The 21,025-nt window shown below is 38.9% G+C and overlaps 1 protein-coding gene and 1 long non-coding RNA gene across 2 annotated transcripts in view; both read right to left on the reverse strand.

Annotated features, from left to right (window-relative positions):
- The window catches only part of LOC148680292 (uncharacterized), a 790,608-nt gene that overhangs the window by 768,097 nt on the left and 1,486 nt on the right, over positions 1-21,025 (reverse strand). The window lies entirely within an intron of this gene.
- LOC141381693 (uncharacterized) overlaps positions 1-21,025 on the reverse strand; it is an 835,171-nt gene that overhangs the window by 398,355 nt on the left and 415,791 nt on the right. The gene's annotated exons all lie outside the window — the stretch shown is intronic.

A 21,025-nucleotide genomic window follows, 5' to 3' on the forward strand; every position in this document is an offset into this window, starting at 1 on the left:
TTTTTGAGGTGTTCAGAACTCACTATTACATCCGGGTTCAACCCAAACATTCATCCCACCGTATCTGATTTAGTAACATTAGACAACGAAACCATTTCCTATTTTAATAAGCAAAGCAAAACCGATCAAGCTAAGAAAGGCCATTACATCTACATCTTCAACCTTCAATCACCTATTTGTCCATACCAGACACTGCTAGCATTTTCACAAATGCGGAATTCTCAAGCCTCTTGCCTAGCAGACCTCCTATTCACAGACGATAGCAATTGCCCAGTCACCCGTTTTTGGTTTCAAAAGCATCTTAAATGCGTCCTTATTAAGTCCGGCTTCCCAGCCGACAACTTCTCCAGCCACTCTTTCAGAATAGGCGCAGCTACCACCGCAGCACAAAATGGTCTATCAGAGCAGCAGATCCAAACACTCGGACGCTGGTCCTCTCAGGCCTTTAAGTGCTACATTCGATCTGACCGCTCTCACATTAGAAGAGCCCAACAAACCCTCATCAAAAAACCCCTCTAAGATAATTCGACACCCACTAGAGCACATCACAACATATCCGCTACACTTCGTCATCGACAATCACAACGTTCTTTCTCAAAATACCCTGCACATACTATCTCGATAATGCACGCAGCGTCGCTCTAACCGGAGTCGCACAACTTATTTCGCACACCTCATCATTAATATCAAACATCACAGCTAGCGCAACGACTGCCCTAAGGGAGATACACACTTATTACAGAACACCGCAAGCGCAACCAACAATTGTACAGGAGACCCACACATTATCACGATGCACCACCGCTAAAGCAGTGGCCGCTCCTACGGGAGATGTACACCTCACCATCACGCATTATTTCAAGAGCAGTTACCACTCATACAGGAGACACACACTTTTACACACCACCGCTAGTGCAGTGACCGCTCATACAGGAGATGTACACCTCACAATAGTACACCACCGCAAGCGCAGTGACAGCTCCTACGGGAGACGTACACCCTATGATTATGCATCACCGCAAGCGCAGTGACTGCTACGGAAGACGTACACCTCACAATTATGCACCACTGCAAGCGCAGTGACTGCTCCTACGGGAGACCTACACCTTACGATTATGCACCACTGCAAGTGCAGTGACTGCTCCTACGGGAGACATACACCTCACAATTATGCACCACTGCAAGCGCAGTGACTGCTCCTATGGGAGACGTACACATTACAATCATGCACCAATGCAAGCGCAGTGACTGCTCCTACGGGAGACGCACATCTTACAATTATGCACCACTGCAAGCGCAGTGACCGCTCCTACGGGAGACGTACACCTTACAATTATGCACCCTTGCAAGTGCAGTGACTGCTCCTACTGGAGACGTACACCTTACAATCATGCACCACTGCAAGCACAGTGACCGCTCCTACGGGAGACGTACACCTTACAATTATGCACCACTGCAAGTGCAGTGACTGCTCCTACGGGAGACGTACACCTTACAATCATGCACCACTGCAAGTGCAGTGACTGCTCCTACGGGAGACGTACACCTTACAATCATGCACCACTGCAAGTGCAGTGACTGCTCCCATGGGAGACATACACCTTACAGTTGTGCACCACTGCAAGCGCAGTGACCGCTCCTACGGGAGACGTACACCTTATCATTATGCAAGCGCAGTGACTGCTCCCATGGGAGACGTACACCTTACAATTATGCACCACTGCAAGTGCAGTGACCGCTCCCACGGGAGACGTACACTTTACAACTATGCACCACTGCAAGCGCAGTGACTGCTCCTACGGAAGACGTACACCTTGTAATTCTACAACCGCCTCCTCCCGAAATACATACCTAACAACTAAACAGCACCCCTCCAAAAATTTAGTGATCAGCAATTTTGGGGGGCTTGCACACTTGTATGGCTGCTGTCCTGTAACCAAATAGCATTTTGGGGAGCGTTCTGGGGCCGAGCTAGACACTTCGCTCGAATACCAATTCCTCTTTGTTTCCTGATAAGGGGAGTAACTCGAGTTGGGGTGTCTCCTCGAGCTCAGAGCCCTCCCCCCGGACAGCACACCAAATATACTTTATACTTAAACGAATGCAAGTGTGAACTCGTAAAGTGATGTTTTGTAAACAAATTTCGGGAGGAGCATGCGCAGAAGTTTCAGTATCGAACACGTCATTGACAATCAACCCATTACCAAATCAGTGCTTGAACAAACCCCTATATATACCAAAGCTGCCTACCTGCAGCATCTCACGACTTTAGCATCCCTCCACCACCCCGTCACCTCACCTCTTGCATCGAGTTCCCGGAGGGAGCGTTCTGGGGCCGGGCTAGACACTTCGCTCGAATACCAATTCCTCTTTGTTTCCTGATAAGGGGAGTAACTCTAGTTGGGGTGTCTCCTCGAGCTCAGAGCCCTCCCCCCCGGACAGCACGCCAAATATGCTTTATACTTAAACTCAGGCACGAGTCTGCTCAGGCACTCAGGCACGAGTCTGCCCCTTGTGGTTTTATGCAGACTAGTGTAACATGAAATTAGCTCATTTTATGAATATTAATAATCAACAATAACGGTTTATTCTTAATTATTAATATTCCGGCTTAAGCTTCAGTCAGTTTGGTCAAACAAACATATGATTGTATCTGATCATGCTCGCGCGACCGAGCGGATTCCCAGATTATGAATATTAATTATCAACAATAAAGAATTCTTATTAATCATTAATATTCCTGATCAATTTACTGTTAATTTGACCAAACAAACACGAGCAGAGCCGCCGCTCTTCCGAGCGGACACGGTAATCTATTCATTTAGAAAAAGGGAATTTAATTGCTACTTCTTGTGAAGTAGATTAATCATTCAAAAGTATTAAACAACTTATAATAGCTAGGCAGGGGAATCTGTATTTCAGTGACATTTTCTCGTGAGGCAAACAATACAATTCATTTGATTATAAATGGAATTTATTGACTAGTCAGACGTAACGAACAAACAAACGCACAAACATACATTAAACACAAAACAAAGGTAAACCACGTGGAGATATCGGGTCTATAGAACGTGTAACAACAAAGAGAAATAGTAAAGCTAAGAAATATAGATTTCAGGTAAAAGAGTGACAAAACTTTCAGTTCCACCACAACATTCAGGACCACCGAGGTTATAAAAAACACCTTTTTGATAAAAGGGGCACAGCTTAATCGCATAACTAAAGATACCTGGAGTTAATGCCTGGGATCTCTCTCTTTATGCTTCCGTCCTGATGAAACTTCTTTGATGTCCTTCTTGATGCGAGTTTGTAATGCCGTTCGGACGAACACGATTGCAAACTTTAAACTGAGTTTACTTTTGCTGGAAAATAAAGAAAACGTGGCGGGAAAGTCCATGCGGCTGTGAAGAGCCGTGTGGCACGAGGGCCACCGACAATGATGTTCATTTTAGGACGTTCTCTTTCTGCCCAGATGTTTGGAAAAAGGTCTGGTTATACCTGCGGGTCACGTGACAACCCGTTCAGCATTCTGACCAATGGTTTCAGGGGAAAGTTTGCGCGCGAACCTTCCTTTGTCTCGAGGCTGCTCGTATGCAAATTTGAGTGTCCGCCTTAAGCATGCGGACAGGCATTTAATACAGGGCTTTAATGAATAAAGCAATGCGAGTTATGGTCTTGCTCTATGCATCATGTGTTGTAAGATGTCAGCAGAAACCCATCGGTACCAAACATGGGGGGGTTTAAAGTAGATCAACATAATTTTTCATATCCTTACAATATTTATGCTTTACAAAGGCCTAAAGGGAACATGCATACAGGTTATAAGAGAGGTTACACAGGTAGGAAAAGTCAGAAATGAGATACAAAGTTTACAAAACATAACACATTGGTTTTGTGCTGGTTCAGGATTTGATGAGTTCATTTTCTTTCTGTCGGAACAGCCTTGTGTGTGTGTGTGTGTGTATTTGGGCAGGAATGTCTTTGAAGCGACAGACTCAGTAATCCATGGACACTGAAGAGATAAGTCTAGCGGGGGTACCCAGACTTTGTGGAGCCAGGAGTCGTAAAACCGTTCTGTCGACCAAAGCCAGACCGTGATAAAATCAATAAGAAATTTTATCTGTGGACTGTACGCTACACTAGCCTTAACGTCTTAACAGCGGGCAGTAATGTCCACTACTTTGCAGAGTTTAGCTCAATCACTGACAAAACACACACGAACAAAGCTAAAAGTGAGCGTTTGTTCAGGGTTGGAGCTAAAAACAACACGAAATCGGCTCATATCAAGTTACTTTTAAAGTACCGTGCACATGCTTCATTCACGGTCTCTCTCGAAGCTTGCCTTCAAATAACATAACTGTGTATTGTTATCGGTAATTTAATTAGTACTGACAAACAAGTATAGCGATATTGTAACTTATTTTGAATAAAAAGCAGAGCAATTAACTGTGTTTAACTTAACACAGATTTCTGACCGAGGTCATGACAAGCACAGTGTTTATCCATATTAAAATATTTACGCTAAAGTTACCCCCATTCAGTCTGTATCACCATATAACACGAGGAATTTTCTATCAAATAGAAACATTACTTTATAATACAAAATATTTCACTATTAATATATATATATATATATATATATATATATATATATATATATATATATATATATATATATATATATATATATATATGTATTAAATGTACTAACATACCTGAGTGATGAAGCTGAAATAGTGGACTTCTCCTTTCGAAAAATTAACCGTGAGGCTCTTCACCACCAGTCCATGACAATGTCCTTGTCAATGACGTCACCAGAGGGCTTTTTCTTGATTATTAGTTTGAAATAACAAAATAATAAATTGGTTATTTTATTTATTTCACAAAATAATTTGTAAAAAATGTTAAACATTGAGTATATATAAACTAGGCCTATAGGTTATATGCTAATGTACAAACCTGCATGAAAAAAAAATCCCATCACACTGTACACTGATTAAGTTTTTGACCACAGCATTCATTTTATTAGGTTTTGACTCAAAAAGCTTTGTCTCTCTGTGTTATAGCTTATAATTATTTTATAATCTTTACTACATAATTATGTTATAATTCAAAAATTATAGAACCATTTTAATCAAAAAGGTTCTTTGCACTCAAAGGGTTCTAAATGGAACCCTTTTTTGAGTAAAAGGTTCTACTGGCCAAGTATAGAACCCCAAGGTTCTATATAGAACCTCAAGGAACCTTTTTTTTATTTTTAAGAGTGTAGGTTAGATTTAGGTTGTGATGTCAGGTGACAAAAATTAAATGTCTAGCCAGCGTCTAAGGACAATGTTATTTTTATATCCAATAATGACATCAAATGACGTTAATATTTGGTCAATTTTAGGTTGTTAGAAAGTGACCAAAATCCAACAGTCAATATTTTAAACCAACATCGTATTGACATCAAATACCGACATTTATTTGTCAATGTTGTGATGAGTCAGAAGGCATTGAATCCATTTGCAAGCTTTATTAAAAGCACACATACATACAAACACAAAGGGGCAATCCAGGAGACAGAACGTGGGACAGGCAAAAGTTCAAAGGCAGGCAGATATCTTACTGGTCAGAATAACAGGCTGGAGATCAGGGGCAGGCAGATGTCTTTCGTAATCGTAGAACAAGCACAGGGTCAGAAACACAGATCAGTCCGAAGCAGGGAGTATGGAACGCTCAGAAATGACAGCCAGGCAAATCAAGACTTCGCAAAGAACCGGAGCGTGAGTGTGGTATATATACACGAGAGCTGATGAGTTGCACCTGGACCGCAATCAGTGCCAGGTAGCAGGGCTTATGGGAGTTTGAGTCCGTGAGTCGAATTAGAATTCTGGCGATGACTCCCTCTGGTGGTGCACAAGAGGATTGGCATCGCCCTCATTTACAACAGAACCCCCCTCCTGCGAGCGGCTCCTGAAGCGAGAAGGCACCTGACGCCGGGGTCTACCGCGCTGTCGGGGGGCTGGTTTCTCTGGGAACCTCTGATGAAACTCTTCCGTGAGAGTTGGGTCTAGGATATCCCTAGCATTCACCCAGGACCGTTCCTCTGGACCATACCCTTCCCAGTCCACCAGATATTGGAGGGCGCCACCCCGACGTCGAGAGTCCAGCACTTCTCGAACGAGGTAGGCTTCCTCGCCCTCGATCATGACAGGTGGGCGGGTCCTGGTTTCCGATTCCTCCTCAGCTGCCTCCTCTCGTGGACCACCAGCGGGTTTGAGTAATGACCTGGGACTGAGTTTGCGGCAGGGTAATCTCAGACGAAGGTCTCGTGTCGACAACCACACCCACTGCCCCGGTTGATACGTGGGTCCCTGGCGTCGATGACGGTTCGCCTGAATCTCTCTCCTCCTGACTGCCCTCATGAGATGTCTGTGAGCCTGATTCCAAACATCCTCACTCCGTTGCAGCCAATCCGTGACAGCAGGTAACTCAGTGGGTTCTCCGGACCATGGAAACAGGTGGTTGGTAGCCAAGAATACATTTAAATGGCGTAATACCCGTGGCTGGCTTTATTAATGAATTTTGTGCATATTCTGCCCACATCAGATAGCGGCTCCAGTCGTGCTGTTGCTGATGACAGTAGGAACGTAGAAATCGGATGACTTCTTGATTCATTCGTTCAGTTTGACCGTTGGATTGAGGATGGTACCCTGAGGTGAGACTAACATTAATATTTAGATTTTTACAGAGAGCGGACCATACCCGGGAAGTGAATTGGGATCCCCTGTCTGAGACGATATCATCAGGTAAGCCAAACATTCGAAATACATGATTGCACAAGGCTTCTGCAGTTTCAAAGGCAGAGGGCAATTTGGGCAATGGTATTAGGCGACAAGCCTTGGAGAAACGATCAACCACCGTGGGAATGACTGTGTTGTTCTGGGAAACAGGGAGATCCGTGATGAAGTCCACCGCTATATGGGACCAGGGCCGTTGTGGAACCGGTAGCGGTTGTAATAAGCCAGCAGGGGTTTGGTGAGATGCCTTTGTTGTTTGGCAAATTTGACATTTCTGAACATAATTAATCACATCCTTCGTGAGGGACGACCACCAAAAACGAGCTTTGACTAACTCCAATGTTGCAGTGATGCCTGGTTGCCCCGAGCTGGGAGTGTCATGAATATGGGTCAGTAATCTGGTACGTATGTTATTGGGTACAAAAATTAGGTGATTCGGACAGTCTACTGGAGGGTTGTTTTCTCGGTTTGCCTCTTGGATCTCGGTAAGTATGTCCCACTGTACTGGAGCCACTAATAAGTTTGTGGGAAGAATGGTTTCATCACTAATTGTGGGTTTATCCTCTGATAGCCTGGATAGTGCATCTGCCTTACCATTTTTACTCCCTGGTCTATAGGTGACAATGAAGTTGAATCTGGTGAAGAACAAAGCCCAACGAGCTTGTCTGGGATTTAGACGTTTGGCTGAGCGGAGATATTCCAGATTCTTGTGGTCAGTTAATATGGTGAATTGCTGACTAGCCCCCTCCAGCCAGTGTCTCCATTCTTCCAGGGCTAATTTCATTGCCAGTAATTCGCGATTTCCCACATCATAATTTCGTTCTGCGCTGGTCAATTTACGGGAGAAGAAGGCACATGGATACATTTTGGATGGCTGACCCTGACGTTGGGATAACACTGCCCCGACTCCTGTGTTGGATGCATCCACTTCCACAATGAAAGGTAGGTCTGGGTTGGGATGACGGAGAATAGGAGCTGTGGTGAATTGAGTCTTCAGATCACTAAATGCTTGGCGTGCTTCAGAGGACCAGGATAGTTTGTGGGAGTTTCGTTTGGTCATGGCTGTTAACGGTGCGGCTATTGAACTAAAGCCTCTGATAAACCGTCTATAGAAGTTGGCAAAACCTAGAAATCGCTGCAACTCCTTGAGATTCTGGGGTAACGGCCATCGTTGAACTGCCTGTACTTTCGTGTCATCCATGGTAATCCCTTCTGCACTGATGACGTATCCCAAAAAGGCGATCTGTGTCTGGTGAAACTCACACTTCTCTAATTTGGCGTACAGACGATGTTGAGTCATGCGTTACAACACCATACGTACATGTTCAACATGTTCCTCCATCGTGTTTGAATATATGAGGATGTCGTCGATGTAAATGATGACCCAGCGATCCAGCATGTCCCGAAAGACATCATTCATAAAAGATTGGAACACGGACGGACAGTTTGACAGGCCGAAGCGCATTACCATGTACTCATAGTGCCCCCTAGTGGTGGAAAACGCGGTCTTCCACTCATCACCAGCACGGATTCTGACAAGGTTGTATGCACTGCGAAGGTCAAGCTTGGTATAATATCTAGCCTTTCTTAATTGTTCCAGGGCAGGAGGTACGAGGGGTAATGGATAGCGGAATTTTACGGTGATTTCATTGAGCCCTCGGTAATCAATACAGGGACGTAAACTGCCATCTTTCTTCTTTACAAAGAAGAATCCAGCTGAAGCAGGAGATGTAGAAGGTCGGATGAAACCTTTGGCCAATTCCTCGTCGATATATTCAGACATTGCCTTGTGCTCAGGTTGTGACAGAGGAAATATTCGACCCGTTGGGGGACTTGAGCCTGGAATTAACTCAATAGCACAATCACTTGGTCGATGTGGGGGAAGTTGAGTAGCTTTTTGTTTGCTAAAAGCTTCATGTAAGTCATGGTACTCAATTGGGGATTCGTTCATCATTGAGTTCAGGTAACATATTGGTGGTTCGTAATGGAATTTTGTGAATGGGCTGGATGCACTGTTTCATGCATGACTCACTCCACTGCAATATCTGTCCGTCCCTCCAGGAGATATGAGGATCATGTCGCCTTAACCATGGCAGTCCCAACACCAGTGGATGATTAACTGAATCAATAATGTAGAATTGCATTTCCTCAATGTGTAGAACACCAACTTGTAACTGTAGCTTATTCGTGATCATACGGATGCGTCCTTCACCCACAGGACGACCGTCTAGTGCTTCCACTGCAAGACAGGAATCATATGAGCTGAGAGATAGTTTGTGACTTAAAGCAAATTTCTTAGATATAAAGTTTCCGGCAGACCCAGAGTCGACAAGAGCCGTGGTATTAATCATTCTTTTATCAAATTTAATAATTACAGGAATCAGTACACTGAAAAGTGCAGGAACATGGGAAGGACTCACCGATTGAACTGGTGTATGAGGTCGTACGCTGCAGGTGGATTTCCTGTGCCCTGATTGGCCGCAGTACAGGCATAGATGATTTTGCAATCGGTGCATTCTTTCCTCATGGGTGAGACGGGTGAAACCCAGTTGCATGGGTTCATCAGGGGGCGTGTCGCTTGAAACATGGAGCTGTGTGCGAGGATTTCTACGGCTGCGAATCAGATGATCAAGACGGATGGTAAGTTCAATGAGTTCGTTCAATTTTCTTTCCTTCGTCACGGCAAGCCAATTCAGATTGTAGAGTGGCAGTCAGACCCCGTCTGAATAGTGTCTTCAGTGTGTCCTCAACCCAGTTAGTTTGAGCGGCGAGAGTGCGAAATGACAGGGCGTATTCGGCAGCTGTGTTACGCCCCTGGGTAAGAGAAAGTAACTGCTCACCGGGACTTCTCCCCTCTGCTGGGGGCTCAAACACTTCCCGAAATTGCTTGAGAAAATTTTCAAATGTGGAATAGTTACATTCCTCCTCCTTCCATATCGCTGTAGCCCATTCCAGCGCTTTCCCCGTTAACAGATTGCATACAAAAGCCACCCGACTAGAATCAGTGGGATATAATGCAGGTTGCTGGTTAACAAATAGTTTGCATTGCAATAGGAAGCCTTTGCAGCGAGAAGGTGAACCATCAAAATTTTCAGGAAAAGCTAATCGGGGACTTACGGTAGCCGGAGCATTGGAGACATGCGTTGGTTGAGAAGCTGTCATGGTAGCAGGCGGGGTAACTGCAGGATTCGGATGACGGAGTTGTTGCATAGCTCTCACCAGTTCCTCCGTGAGAGAAGGGTGAGTTGTTGATGATGGGTGGCTAACTGAGTGGCTTGAGCGGAAAATTCAGTAGAGACTTGTGCTAAAGCTGCTGGATTCTGTAGTGGCGAAGTCTTCTGTTGTGATGAGTCAGAAGGCATTGAATCCATTTGCAAGCTTTATTAAAAGCACACATACATACAAACACAAAGGGGCAATCCAGGAGACAGAACGTGGGACAGGCAAAAGTTCAAAGGCAGGCAGATATCTTACTGGTCAGAATAACAGGCTGGAGATCAGGGGCAGGCAGATGTCTTTCGTAATCATAGAACAAGCACAGGGTCAGAAACACAGATCAGTCCGAAGCAGGGAGTGTGGAACGCTCAGAAATGACAGCCAGGCAAATCAAGACTTCGCAAAGAACCGGAGCGTGAGTGTGGTATATATACACGAGAGCTGATGAGTTGCACCTGGACCGCAATCAGTGCCAGGTAGCAGGGCTTATGGGAGTTTGAGTCCGTGAGTCGAATTAGAATTCTGGCGATGGCTCCCTCTGGTGGTGAACAAGAGGATTGGCATCGCCCTCATTTACAACAGTCAAATATGGCAACCAAAATCCAACATCTGATAGACGACATAGTGGTAACGTCCACACAACTTCAAGCTGTAACATCTTTAGACGTTGATATTTGGTTAATTTTAGGTTAGACATTGGACATTGGCGTCGGCCTGACGTTGAGTTCTCATGTCAACCCGATTTTCATTTCCAAACAAAATGCAATGTCCCCACAATGCTGGGGTTCAATGTCAATCTGACATCATGTTGATGTCTTCTGTCTGTTGGGTGTTTAAGACTATTACGGTCATCTTTTTATTAGTGACATGCATCTAAACAATCTCAGGGTCAATGCGTGTAAAGATTTTAAACATCTTGGACACTTTGTCGTTCTATGTGTGATTTGATTGGAAATGAATCACATCCCCATAGACAGGAAATAATAAAGTAGTGACTGCAGGCTGAAGGAAAGTAGTGGAGTAAAAGTACTGATACAGCATTAAAAATGTACTCAGGGGTGAGTAAAAGTACACGTTTATAAAACTACTTAGTAAAATAAATTACAGGAATTGTGAGTATTTGTAATTAGTTACTTTACACCACTGTCTATTGTTGATCAGCCAATCAGTATCCAGCATTCAACAAACACTGTAAATGTCTTATTGTATTGAATCTGCATAATGAGTGATGTTTGATCAGAATCATTCTGACTGCAGCTGCTGAAAATAAAGTGTGTGCAGTGTCTGTTTACTGACTGAATGACAATCTGTGTGTGTTTACAGTCTGGATCATAGAGGAGAGAAGATGATTACAGCTGGGCTGCACAAATGTACGTCTACACACAAACACACTCTCTCTGTAAGTGAAGAGCAGGGGGGAGGCCAAAGTCACGGTAGCAGGTTAGATTGACCGTTAGGCCAATGTGACGTATGTAATACTGTTTCCGGTTACAAGCCACCACTCATTTGAGTGGAGAAATCATTCGTTTATGATCACGTTTTATTCCTATCACACATTAAAGTTAATTTTATATAAAATCATAGTGTACACAACAATCTCTGGGCTTGCTGCATAACAAATACCAAAAATGTAACAATTTATAAAAAAATGAAGGACTTTCTGGCCATTGGATATTAGGCATGGACAAATATATTGCGATCGTGATTTTTGAAAGTATTAAATCGCTTTGTAAATGTTTATTATTACCAATTCATGAGTCTCCCCATTCAGTTGAATAGAGCGCTTGGATCCGGAAGCCGATTTGTGTAATGTCACACTTTACAAGCGGATGGCCAGTCCATCCCTGCACACACACATACACACTATCTCTTGCTCCGACGCACACACAGACACACACACTATCTCTTGCTCCGACGCACACACAGACACACACTTTCTCACACACACACTGACACACACTCGCTCTCTCTCACACTAACACACGCATAGAGAGAGACAAACACATACACACACTCTCTCACATACACACACACACACACACACACACACACACACACACGTCATAAATGTATCTCTTCTTGTGTTCAGATGCCTGTTTTCTCACTCTGGATCCAAACACAGCAAACACGGAACTCATTCTGTCTGAGGAGAACAGAGAGGTGAAGAGTGTGAGAGAGAATCAGCCGTATCCTGATCATCCAGACAGATTTGAATTTTATCTCCAGGTGTTGTGCAGAGAGAGTGTGTGTGGACGCTGTTACTGGGAGATTGACTGGAGTGGAGATGTGTGTATATCAGTGTCATATAAGAGCATCAGGAGGAAGGGAGGAGGTTATTTGTCTTTGTTTGGATGTAATGCTCAGTCCTGGAGTTTGCTATGCTTTTCCTCCAGTTTCGCATTTAGACACATTAACACAGAGACTGTTCTCCCAGTAAAGCGGCTCAGCAGGAGAATAGGAGTGTTTTTGGATCACAGTGCAGGAACTTTGATCTTCTACAACATGTATAGAGACACAATGAGCCTCATCCACTCAGTCCAGACAACATTCACTGAGCCGCTCTATCCTGGGTTTACTGTTTATCATGGATCATCAGTGAGACTGTTGTAAAGACTGTTTACACTAGTGCGTTTTAGTTTTAAAACGGCGTTTTAGAATGAAAACGATCCACGTCTACCCCAGAAAGCAAACCGATGTTGATTCAACGTTGAATATTGGTTATAATAGTCAGTATCAGTCGTTGTTTAAATTTCAACATTGAACCAACGTTCATTATTTGGTCGGTACATCGGAAGGATTTTACGTTGAAAAAAAGATATTGATTCAACATCGAAATTTCGACATTGAATCAACATTCATTATTTCGTCGGTACGTTGATCATTAAATCGAAAACTGGACATTCAACACCGACATTTAATTGTTTCATAAACAGATGCCGTTTGCATTAGTGTAAGTAGAGAAATACAACAGCGAGTGCCCTTAATCTTGCTTTATACTATGTATTTTAAGCTGTTTAGGGAAGACAAATATGCACGTTTGTTGCTATTTGTACAGGCTAGAATGTCAAGAATTTAATTTAACTTTTATTTTGTTTTACTTTGTTTAATTATCTTGTTTTCCTTCGGAATATTATTCAAGTTTCTTAATCCCGTGATTTATGGCAGTAGGACTGTTTACATTTATTTTGCAATAAAAATGCATTTTGATATTTGATAAGTACGTGGTGTAGGCTAAACTGGATATTTGAAATTCATTTTAATCAGTTAATGTGATCTCTTCCCCTATGGTTTAGGCCTAATAGATGTTTACCAATAATCTGTTTTACCACGACAATCACTATATTATTACAAAAATAACTGCACACACAAACTGAATAGATTTCTACTCATTAATACAGGCACATATTTATCAGCGAATATAAAATATGCAAGATGATTCATTAGATATTTTTAAGTAGTTGTAAATAATTTAGGCTGAATTTAAACTTAAGTTGAAAATTACTAGGCTACATTTAATTTGTTTTAATTCAACCCATATAAATTGTTTGTAACTTTGCAGAAATATTTTTAGTATACATTTTATGTGTTCACATGTGTGAACGGTTACAATTGACATCTTTTTCTTTCATATTAGGCTATTTCTCGAACCAGAAAATATTTAAAGAGCTTATTTTTATCCTGCGTGTCTAAAACGTGACAATTTCTATTAGAAAATAATTAACACTTTAAGTTCATTTGTTTGGTAAATCAAATTTGCCATATTTAAAACGGCTTGTATTATACATTTAAAAGGTGTACATTAAATTTGTTATTGTATATTTATAGCTTTCTGTTGAAAAATGTAATTGCTTTAGCAGCAAATTTTATCGTGCCAAAATATGGATGATTGCAACATATTCCAACATTACGACATTAATTTAAATGTTTGACAACATTACCACATGAAAATGTAATATTTTATGGTTTGGGTAAATAAAGAATTCATTTCAGTATTTCTTCAAGAAATAGCGTTTGGGCTACTTTTGTCAATCCTTAGACACATACACAGCATGCAAATGACAATGGTCACACTTTACAATAAGGTTCATTAATGTTAACTAATGCATTTACTAACATAAACAAACAATGAACAACACATTTACTACTGTATTTGTTCATGTTAGTTAACATTAGTTAATGAAAATACAGTAGTTCACATGCATTGTTAGTGCATGTTAACTCATGGTGCATTAACTAATGTTAACCAGCATGGACTTGGATATTAATAATGCATTAGTAAATGTTCAGTTATGATGAATAAATGCTGTACATGTGTTGTTCATGATTAGTTCATGTTAGTAAATTAATTAACTAATGAACCTTATTGTTAAGTGTTACCATGACAATATATTTCAACATTCATTTAGACACATTAACAAACATAGTCAAAAAAAAAAACATTTTGTAGAATAACCCAATAAACACCTTCTCTCTCTCTCTCTCTCTCTCTCTCTCTCTCTCTCTCTCACTCTCTCTCTCACACACACACTAACATAATTTAACAAAACAGTTTAATAGATTTAAGCACGTTTTAATAAGTGTTATGAATCTCCTGTTGCGGAGTCAGATGCATAAAAAGCATTGTGTTTAGTTAAACAGACAAAATGTTGCCAGCCATTAACAATTTGACTTATTTATTTGGCATCTTTATATTCTTGTTTGTTACATGTTGTTGTTCAACAAATGACATTTGATTATAAGTTGCAGTAATATTTAATGGAAATTCTTTGGCAGTTGGCTTTACATTGTTCCACCATAAGATAGCGACAGAGATCAATATAAATAATCAGTTCTTAATGGTGCACACATTTTTCCTCAATGGATATTTAAATCTACAGCTAAACAAAAACATCACAAAACAGGTAAATCTCACCAAGTCCATCTATCTCTTTTATATTTTTATTGTTTTAATAATAATATAGTAATGCAGTGGTGTTTGCTTTGATTTTTGCCAATTCTGTTTGTCCAGTTCTAGTTATCTAAACTCTGTAGCTTTGATGTCTTCTGTGGTGTTCACAAGTTAGGCTGGATCCAGACTGGAACTGGTACAATTTCTAGAATCCTTGGAATGGACCTCCCAGGATAGAAACAGGAAAGCATAAGTACACAAATTAACATAGATTCCATTTATATATTTTTTCACACAAAAGATGTTTTTTTTTTTTACTCTTTATTAGTTATAACTGTAGAACAAAAGTAAAGACAAAAATGTATTTTAATGAAGATTTGAACTTAAGAGTCTCAAATATTATATATAGTACAATGTCTTTGATACATTCATTCTGCCATTGCAACTGTATATATTCTCAAATCATGTTTAACAATACTGTATATTTTATACAATATACAATACTGTATACAAAGTATTTTCTATAATATTCTTTCTTCAGGAGAAAGTCTTTTGTTTAATTTTAACCATTTCAAGGTCAACATTATTTAATAATAATATTTTTATTAAGCAATATTTTTGATTGTCTACAAAACCATCTATCATTATACAATAATTTGCCTAATTACCCTCAATGTCACTTTAAGCAGAATACTAGTATCTTGAAAAATATATAGTCAAATACTATTTACTGTCATCATGGCAAAGATGATACAAATCAGTTAGGGATAAGAAAACAGAAATTGAGGAAAAAATTAAACAGGGTGGCAAATAATTCAGGGGGCTAATAATTCTGACTTCAACTGTATATGTAAGTTTGTATGTATGCATATATAAAATCCATCATTCCAAGGAACATTCAAACAGGGTCGCAAACTTGTATGCTTGCAACTATACCTCTAAAGCTGTCGTCAGAAACAAAGTTCCTAACTGTGCTCTATTCCCACTTATTCCCCCTATGCCCTATTCATTTTCATTTAGAACATGCTAACATTTAAACTTGGAATGATTTTATAAAATGCATTAAGGTTATCTCTCTTAGGTGTAATTTGCTTTCAAAGTATTCGTACAGTTCAGTTTTACCGATCTTCATGTTTATAATTGTGCTCCCTTTACAGTGCACTTCACAGTTATGCCTCATGACGAAAGCTATAGGGGACCTATTATTTAAAAAGCTGAATTTAGGTTATGTCTCCAAAGCTTGTGAAAACAAAAAAACAACAACAAAAAAAAACATAGCATACGTAATTATTTACATTTATAGTGGGTTATTTATTAAGTATCTGTACTGTATAAGACATGGGCCTGTGGGTCAGAACATTTTTGCAGTGGTTTGCATGTGTCAAATTGTAAAAGTAGACTTTTCCAAAAAAAAAAAAAATTCATAAGCAATATCCTACTTAATCATCATCATCATTATTATTATTAATATTAATGTAGGATTTTTTAAAATTTCCTAATAATCCTATATGTGCCATTTACATATATTTCAATTAATATGGAAAGCGAGTGGATGTTTTTACCAAAACTAAAATTGAATTTTTAATAGGTTTTGTGTAAAACAATATAATTTGCACAAAGAAATTATGGGGTTCTTCTCTGAAGAAGTTGATTATGCCTGTTTAGAGCGTCATAATGGACGTTTTACGCTATAACTAACATGATTTAGACGATGGATCTGTGACAGAGAAACTGCGGGTTTTGGGGAAACACTCGTGACTACATCGTTCTTTTCCCAAACAATGCATTGTACTATAATTGTGCAGCTGCAAGTTATGTCATTGTTTGCTTTTTCCTTGTTTGTCGTTGCACCCCAGATCTGTTAATCAAATGTTTGTAAGTATTTTATACAGTAACACAACTTTTTTTATGGATTGTTGTCAAAATGCAATCCAATACATTTTAAACCCATGGCAAGAAAAACAAATAATAATAAAAAAAAGACAAATAAAGAAACATTTAAAACTTATTTTAATAGTTTTAATATTTTGATGCTTTTTTATTTCATTACAAAAGCTCTGAGAGAAAAGATTTTCAAGTACCTTGTTTACATGTTTCTGCATTATTACAGATGTACTATGTTATTAGTATTTTTCATTCACTTATCTACAATTAAAAATAGTGACAATGTGGCATAATTCTGTTAAATGCTTAGTTTCTGTTACTGGTAAATATAAATACTTAGATGATCAATACTAGCTTTGCTACTGCCTGATACAATTTCGTTATCTAACACAACTGTCTGTAAGGTAACATTGGTCTCACACTGAGAACCTGCTCTGTTCTCCTCACATTACAACACAATTACTCTTCTCTAACTGCTGTTCTGTCTGTGGGTCTGTCCACAGGCTCATAATTGTATGGCGGTGGTGCATCGTTTGTGTGAATGTCTCAGAATATCTCATTTTGGCATCCAAACGTGCTTGGCGATAAGTTGTCTTCATACTGTTTATATGTGCGATCTTCCTAGTTCAACGTCACTTACAATCTGGTGATTTTTGACATGCGGAAGAACATTTATGTGACTAAAAACGACTAAAGATGGCTGAATAATAAACTTTAACGTGTATTTTAAAGAAAATCTAGTTCCTACTTTACTCTCATGCACATTGACTCACTGGGGTGTCAAACCTACAATATGCTCTTTAAGGCATGTGCTGTTTATGAACTAGCTTTAAAAACAACATACGAGTCACATGAGTTCATATGTGAATATCACTACCTTAGTTAGTTGTTAGTTCATTGTTTGCTAATGTAATACAATTTTCAACTACTCTTGAACTCCTGTTTAAACTGTTTATTTTGATGGAAACGGAACACATTTCTACTGCTTTTCAGTGTAAACACGTATTAGATCAACCATTACATTTAAACACAGGAGTTCCAGAATAATTAGAAATGAGTTAAGGATAATGTGCCCCAAGTAAAATCATCCTGACAAAGAAAACAAGTTTATGTTAGTCACATTTAGCTTATGTAAAAACAAACATGAACTAACAAGTAATTAAACTAGATTTATTGTATTTAGATCTATTGGCATTTACTGTTAATAGATCATGGTAAGAAAATATGCTATTTGCACTTAATGTAAATAGCCATTGCCATTTTCTTATTCTGTTGGCTAATATTTTCCAAATAAACGTTTTTCCCATGGCATACTATAAAAATAAATAGCCTATTAGTTCATTAACATACCATTCTGCTTTCTCCTGCTATATTATAAAAGTGATAAGTATTAAACGTTTATTGTCTCAATTGCAGGTGTCTTTTTGTTGGGTTGCTTTTTTCAAAATGAATCGTAATATTGGTGCCCCATTCAGGGTATATATAGGCAGAACTGTATAAACCCAGATTTTAAAAAAAAACAAGGATTTTTAAACACTTTTTCCAGTACCTATTTTTTTTTATTCAAGACTGACATGCAGCGTACTGAACACCTGAAATGTATTCTCAGCAATGCACTTTAAATTCAATAAGAACTCTCCAATTTATTCAAATAAAATACATCAGTAATGTAGTAATTAATAATATATTCATAAATAAAAATATAATAAACCTACAATAAATGTGCTTGTAAAATAAAAAATAAAATTATGTATTTGTTTATGTTCTCTCAAAGATGGAAAGAGAACTGAAAATTTGTACCCAAGTAAAAATACTACTACATTGGTAAAATAATACTACTAGTAACTAATACTAATATTAAGTGTACAAGTAAAAGTAAAAAGTACTCTTTTTTAAAAAAATACTCAAAATTGCAATTAGTTAGTTTAATAAAAAAACTGATTTTCATTAAGGCCCTTTTCAAGTGTAAACTTGATAGAATGGTTCAAGTGTTTAATCACAAGCCTATATATATGGGAATTTGCACTACCAAAGGAAGTGTGGTTGCTTTTTCCTTCACCATAATTAATTTTTCAATACCACTGGCAGAACTATAAGGCCATAGATATATTTGATGTCCATTTTATTAAACAATATTTTCTACTTTGAAATGTTTAATTAAAGTATATGAAGAAAAGATTGAAATTGTCTTTTATTTACACATTTTACACTATTTTACTTTTTTGCTCACTGCTTTGCAATATGGCAAATTTCTTAAATATAGCTTTACAGCACATGAAAATTGTTTTACACTTGATTTTAAACTAAAATGATTTTACAAATAAGTACACTGTCAGTAATGAAATAAAAAAAAAAAAATGACTTCTGTATTTGAAATATGACAACACTAAAATTTTTGAAGCAGTGTTTTAAGAGCCTTGTTGTTTACTTGCAACATTTGCAGAAATGATTGAATGCACAATACCTGCATTCCCTCGTCAAAATTCAAATTGTATTTAGAAGAGTGACTGACAGGAGGAGAGTCAGTTGCTGTTAGACAAAAAAAGTCTGAAATGTGATTCGGTCAGAATGGCCGGAATAAGAAAACAATAACAGACATCTCTATGGTAAAAACATTTGAAAAGCATTATGCCAATTAATCATTTGTTTTTTAAAAATCATTTTTTTTAGTCCTTACAACAGAGAAAGGCATTTGCCCGTCCTTACATTTCACATAAAACTACACAAGACTGTGATAAACTAACACTATTCAGCTGATCTGAAACCCCAAATACGTTTCCCTTCTGAGTTCAAGAATAAACTCAGAGTTGGTTGAACCACCTTTCTGAAACAGACCCCAGTTTGAGCATCAATGTGCTGCAGCTCTTTTTAGAAATAAGGGGCAGAGACGAGCAACGTCTATGTTTGAACTTTAAACACAAACACATTGGGCTCTATTTTAACGATCTAGGCGTAAAGTTCAAAGCACAGGGCACAAAAGCATTAAGGGTGTGTCTGAATCCACTTTTGCTATTTTAAGGACGAAAAAATCCACTCTGCCTCATAGCGCATGATCTAACAGGGTTGAGCTTATTCTCTTAATGAGTTATAGGTGTGTTTTAAGAATAAACCAATCAGAGTTTCATCTCCTATTCACTTTAAGAGACTGTTGTGTCGCGCCTTGGCGCATTAGCTATTTACATGGCGGACTTTAAAGGTGAAAAACTAAACGCTTCTTCATTACCAAGAAAACAGTTAAATATCTGCAGTGTGAAAATGAGAGAATGAGCCTCCTCATTTTTTACTTTCACTATCTTTTGTAGATAAGAAAACATGTTGTACACACAAATCAATTAGCCTATACCGAACTAATTTAGTTTGATTGCAAAGATTTGTTCTCTATTTCTAAATCTATTTCTAAATTCAAAATCTATTTCTAAATTCAATTCTAATTTCCAGCAAACGAATAAGTGAACAATTATAAGGAAGTGTGCTACTGTGCTCAAACAACTGAGTTATTTCCAAACACGCATGCTATGCCCCATATGGTCCAAAACCTGACAAGTGGACAAATCTAAGCTTGTTTAAAAAAAAATACAAATATACACATGCAAATGGATTTACTATTTAAACAACATGGTGGAAACGGCAAAACTAGTGTTGCACTGGTCTAAAAATAGAAACGCGTCTTGAGCCTTATTGGGCTGAGTGTATGATAGGGCCCATTGTATTACATATAATAAACAAAACTGTTTGTTGTGTTTTTAAATTTTCATTATGTAAATGTTATAAGCTCATTCTGTTATTATGAACATATGGTTGACAGACCTACCTAGTGGTTAATCCTCCATTCATGCAGAATCAAGGCATCTAGTGTATATAATCATCCAACTGACTACAGGCATCAGGCCATCCTGGAAAACAAGAAAAATATCTTCACTAACATTGTAAAAGCTGCACATATACTTTAATTTTATAGATTTAAAAAGTGATTGTTCACCAAAAAGTGAAATTTACTCACTATTTACTCTCCCTCTAATGCAGGGGTGTCCAAACTCGGGTCACCCTAATCAAACACACCTGAAGCAGCTAATCAAGTTCTTACTAGATATACTAGAAACCCCAGGGCAGGTGTGTTGAAGCAAGTTGGAGCTAAACTCAGCACCACAGCGGCCCTCAAGAAACCTTCAAGGGTTTCGTTAATCTGTTGGACAAAAAAATAACAGTAACCACTTATCATTTATGGAAGTCAATGGGTAAAGGTTTTTAACATTTT

Source organism: Danio rerio, chromosome 4 (genome assembly GCF_052040795.2).
Source record: "Danio rerio strain M-AB ecotype USA chromosome 4, GRCz13ab, whole genome shotgun sequence".
In the NCBI taxonomy this organism is placed as follows: domain Eukaryota; kingdom Metazoa; phylum Chordata; class Actinopteri; order Cypriniformes; family Danionidae; genus Danio; species Danio rerio.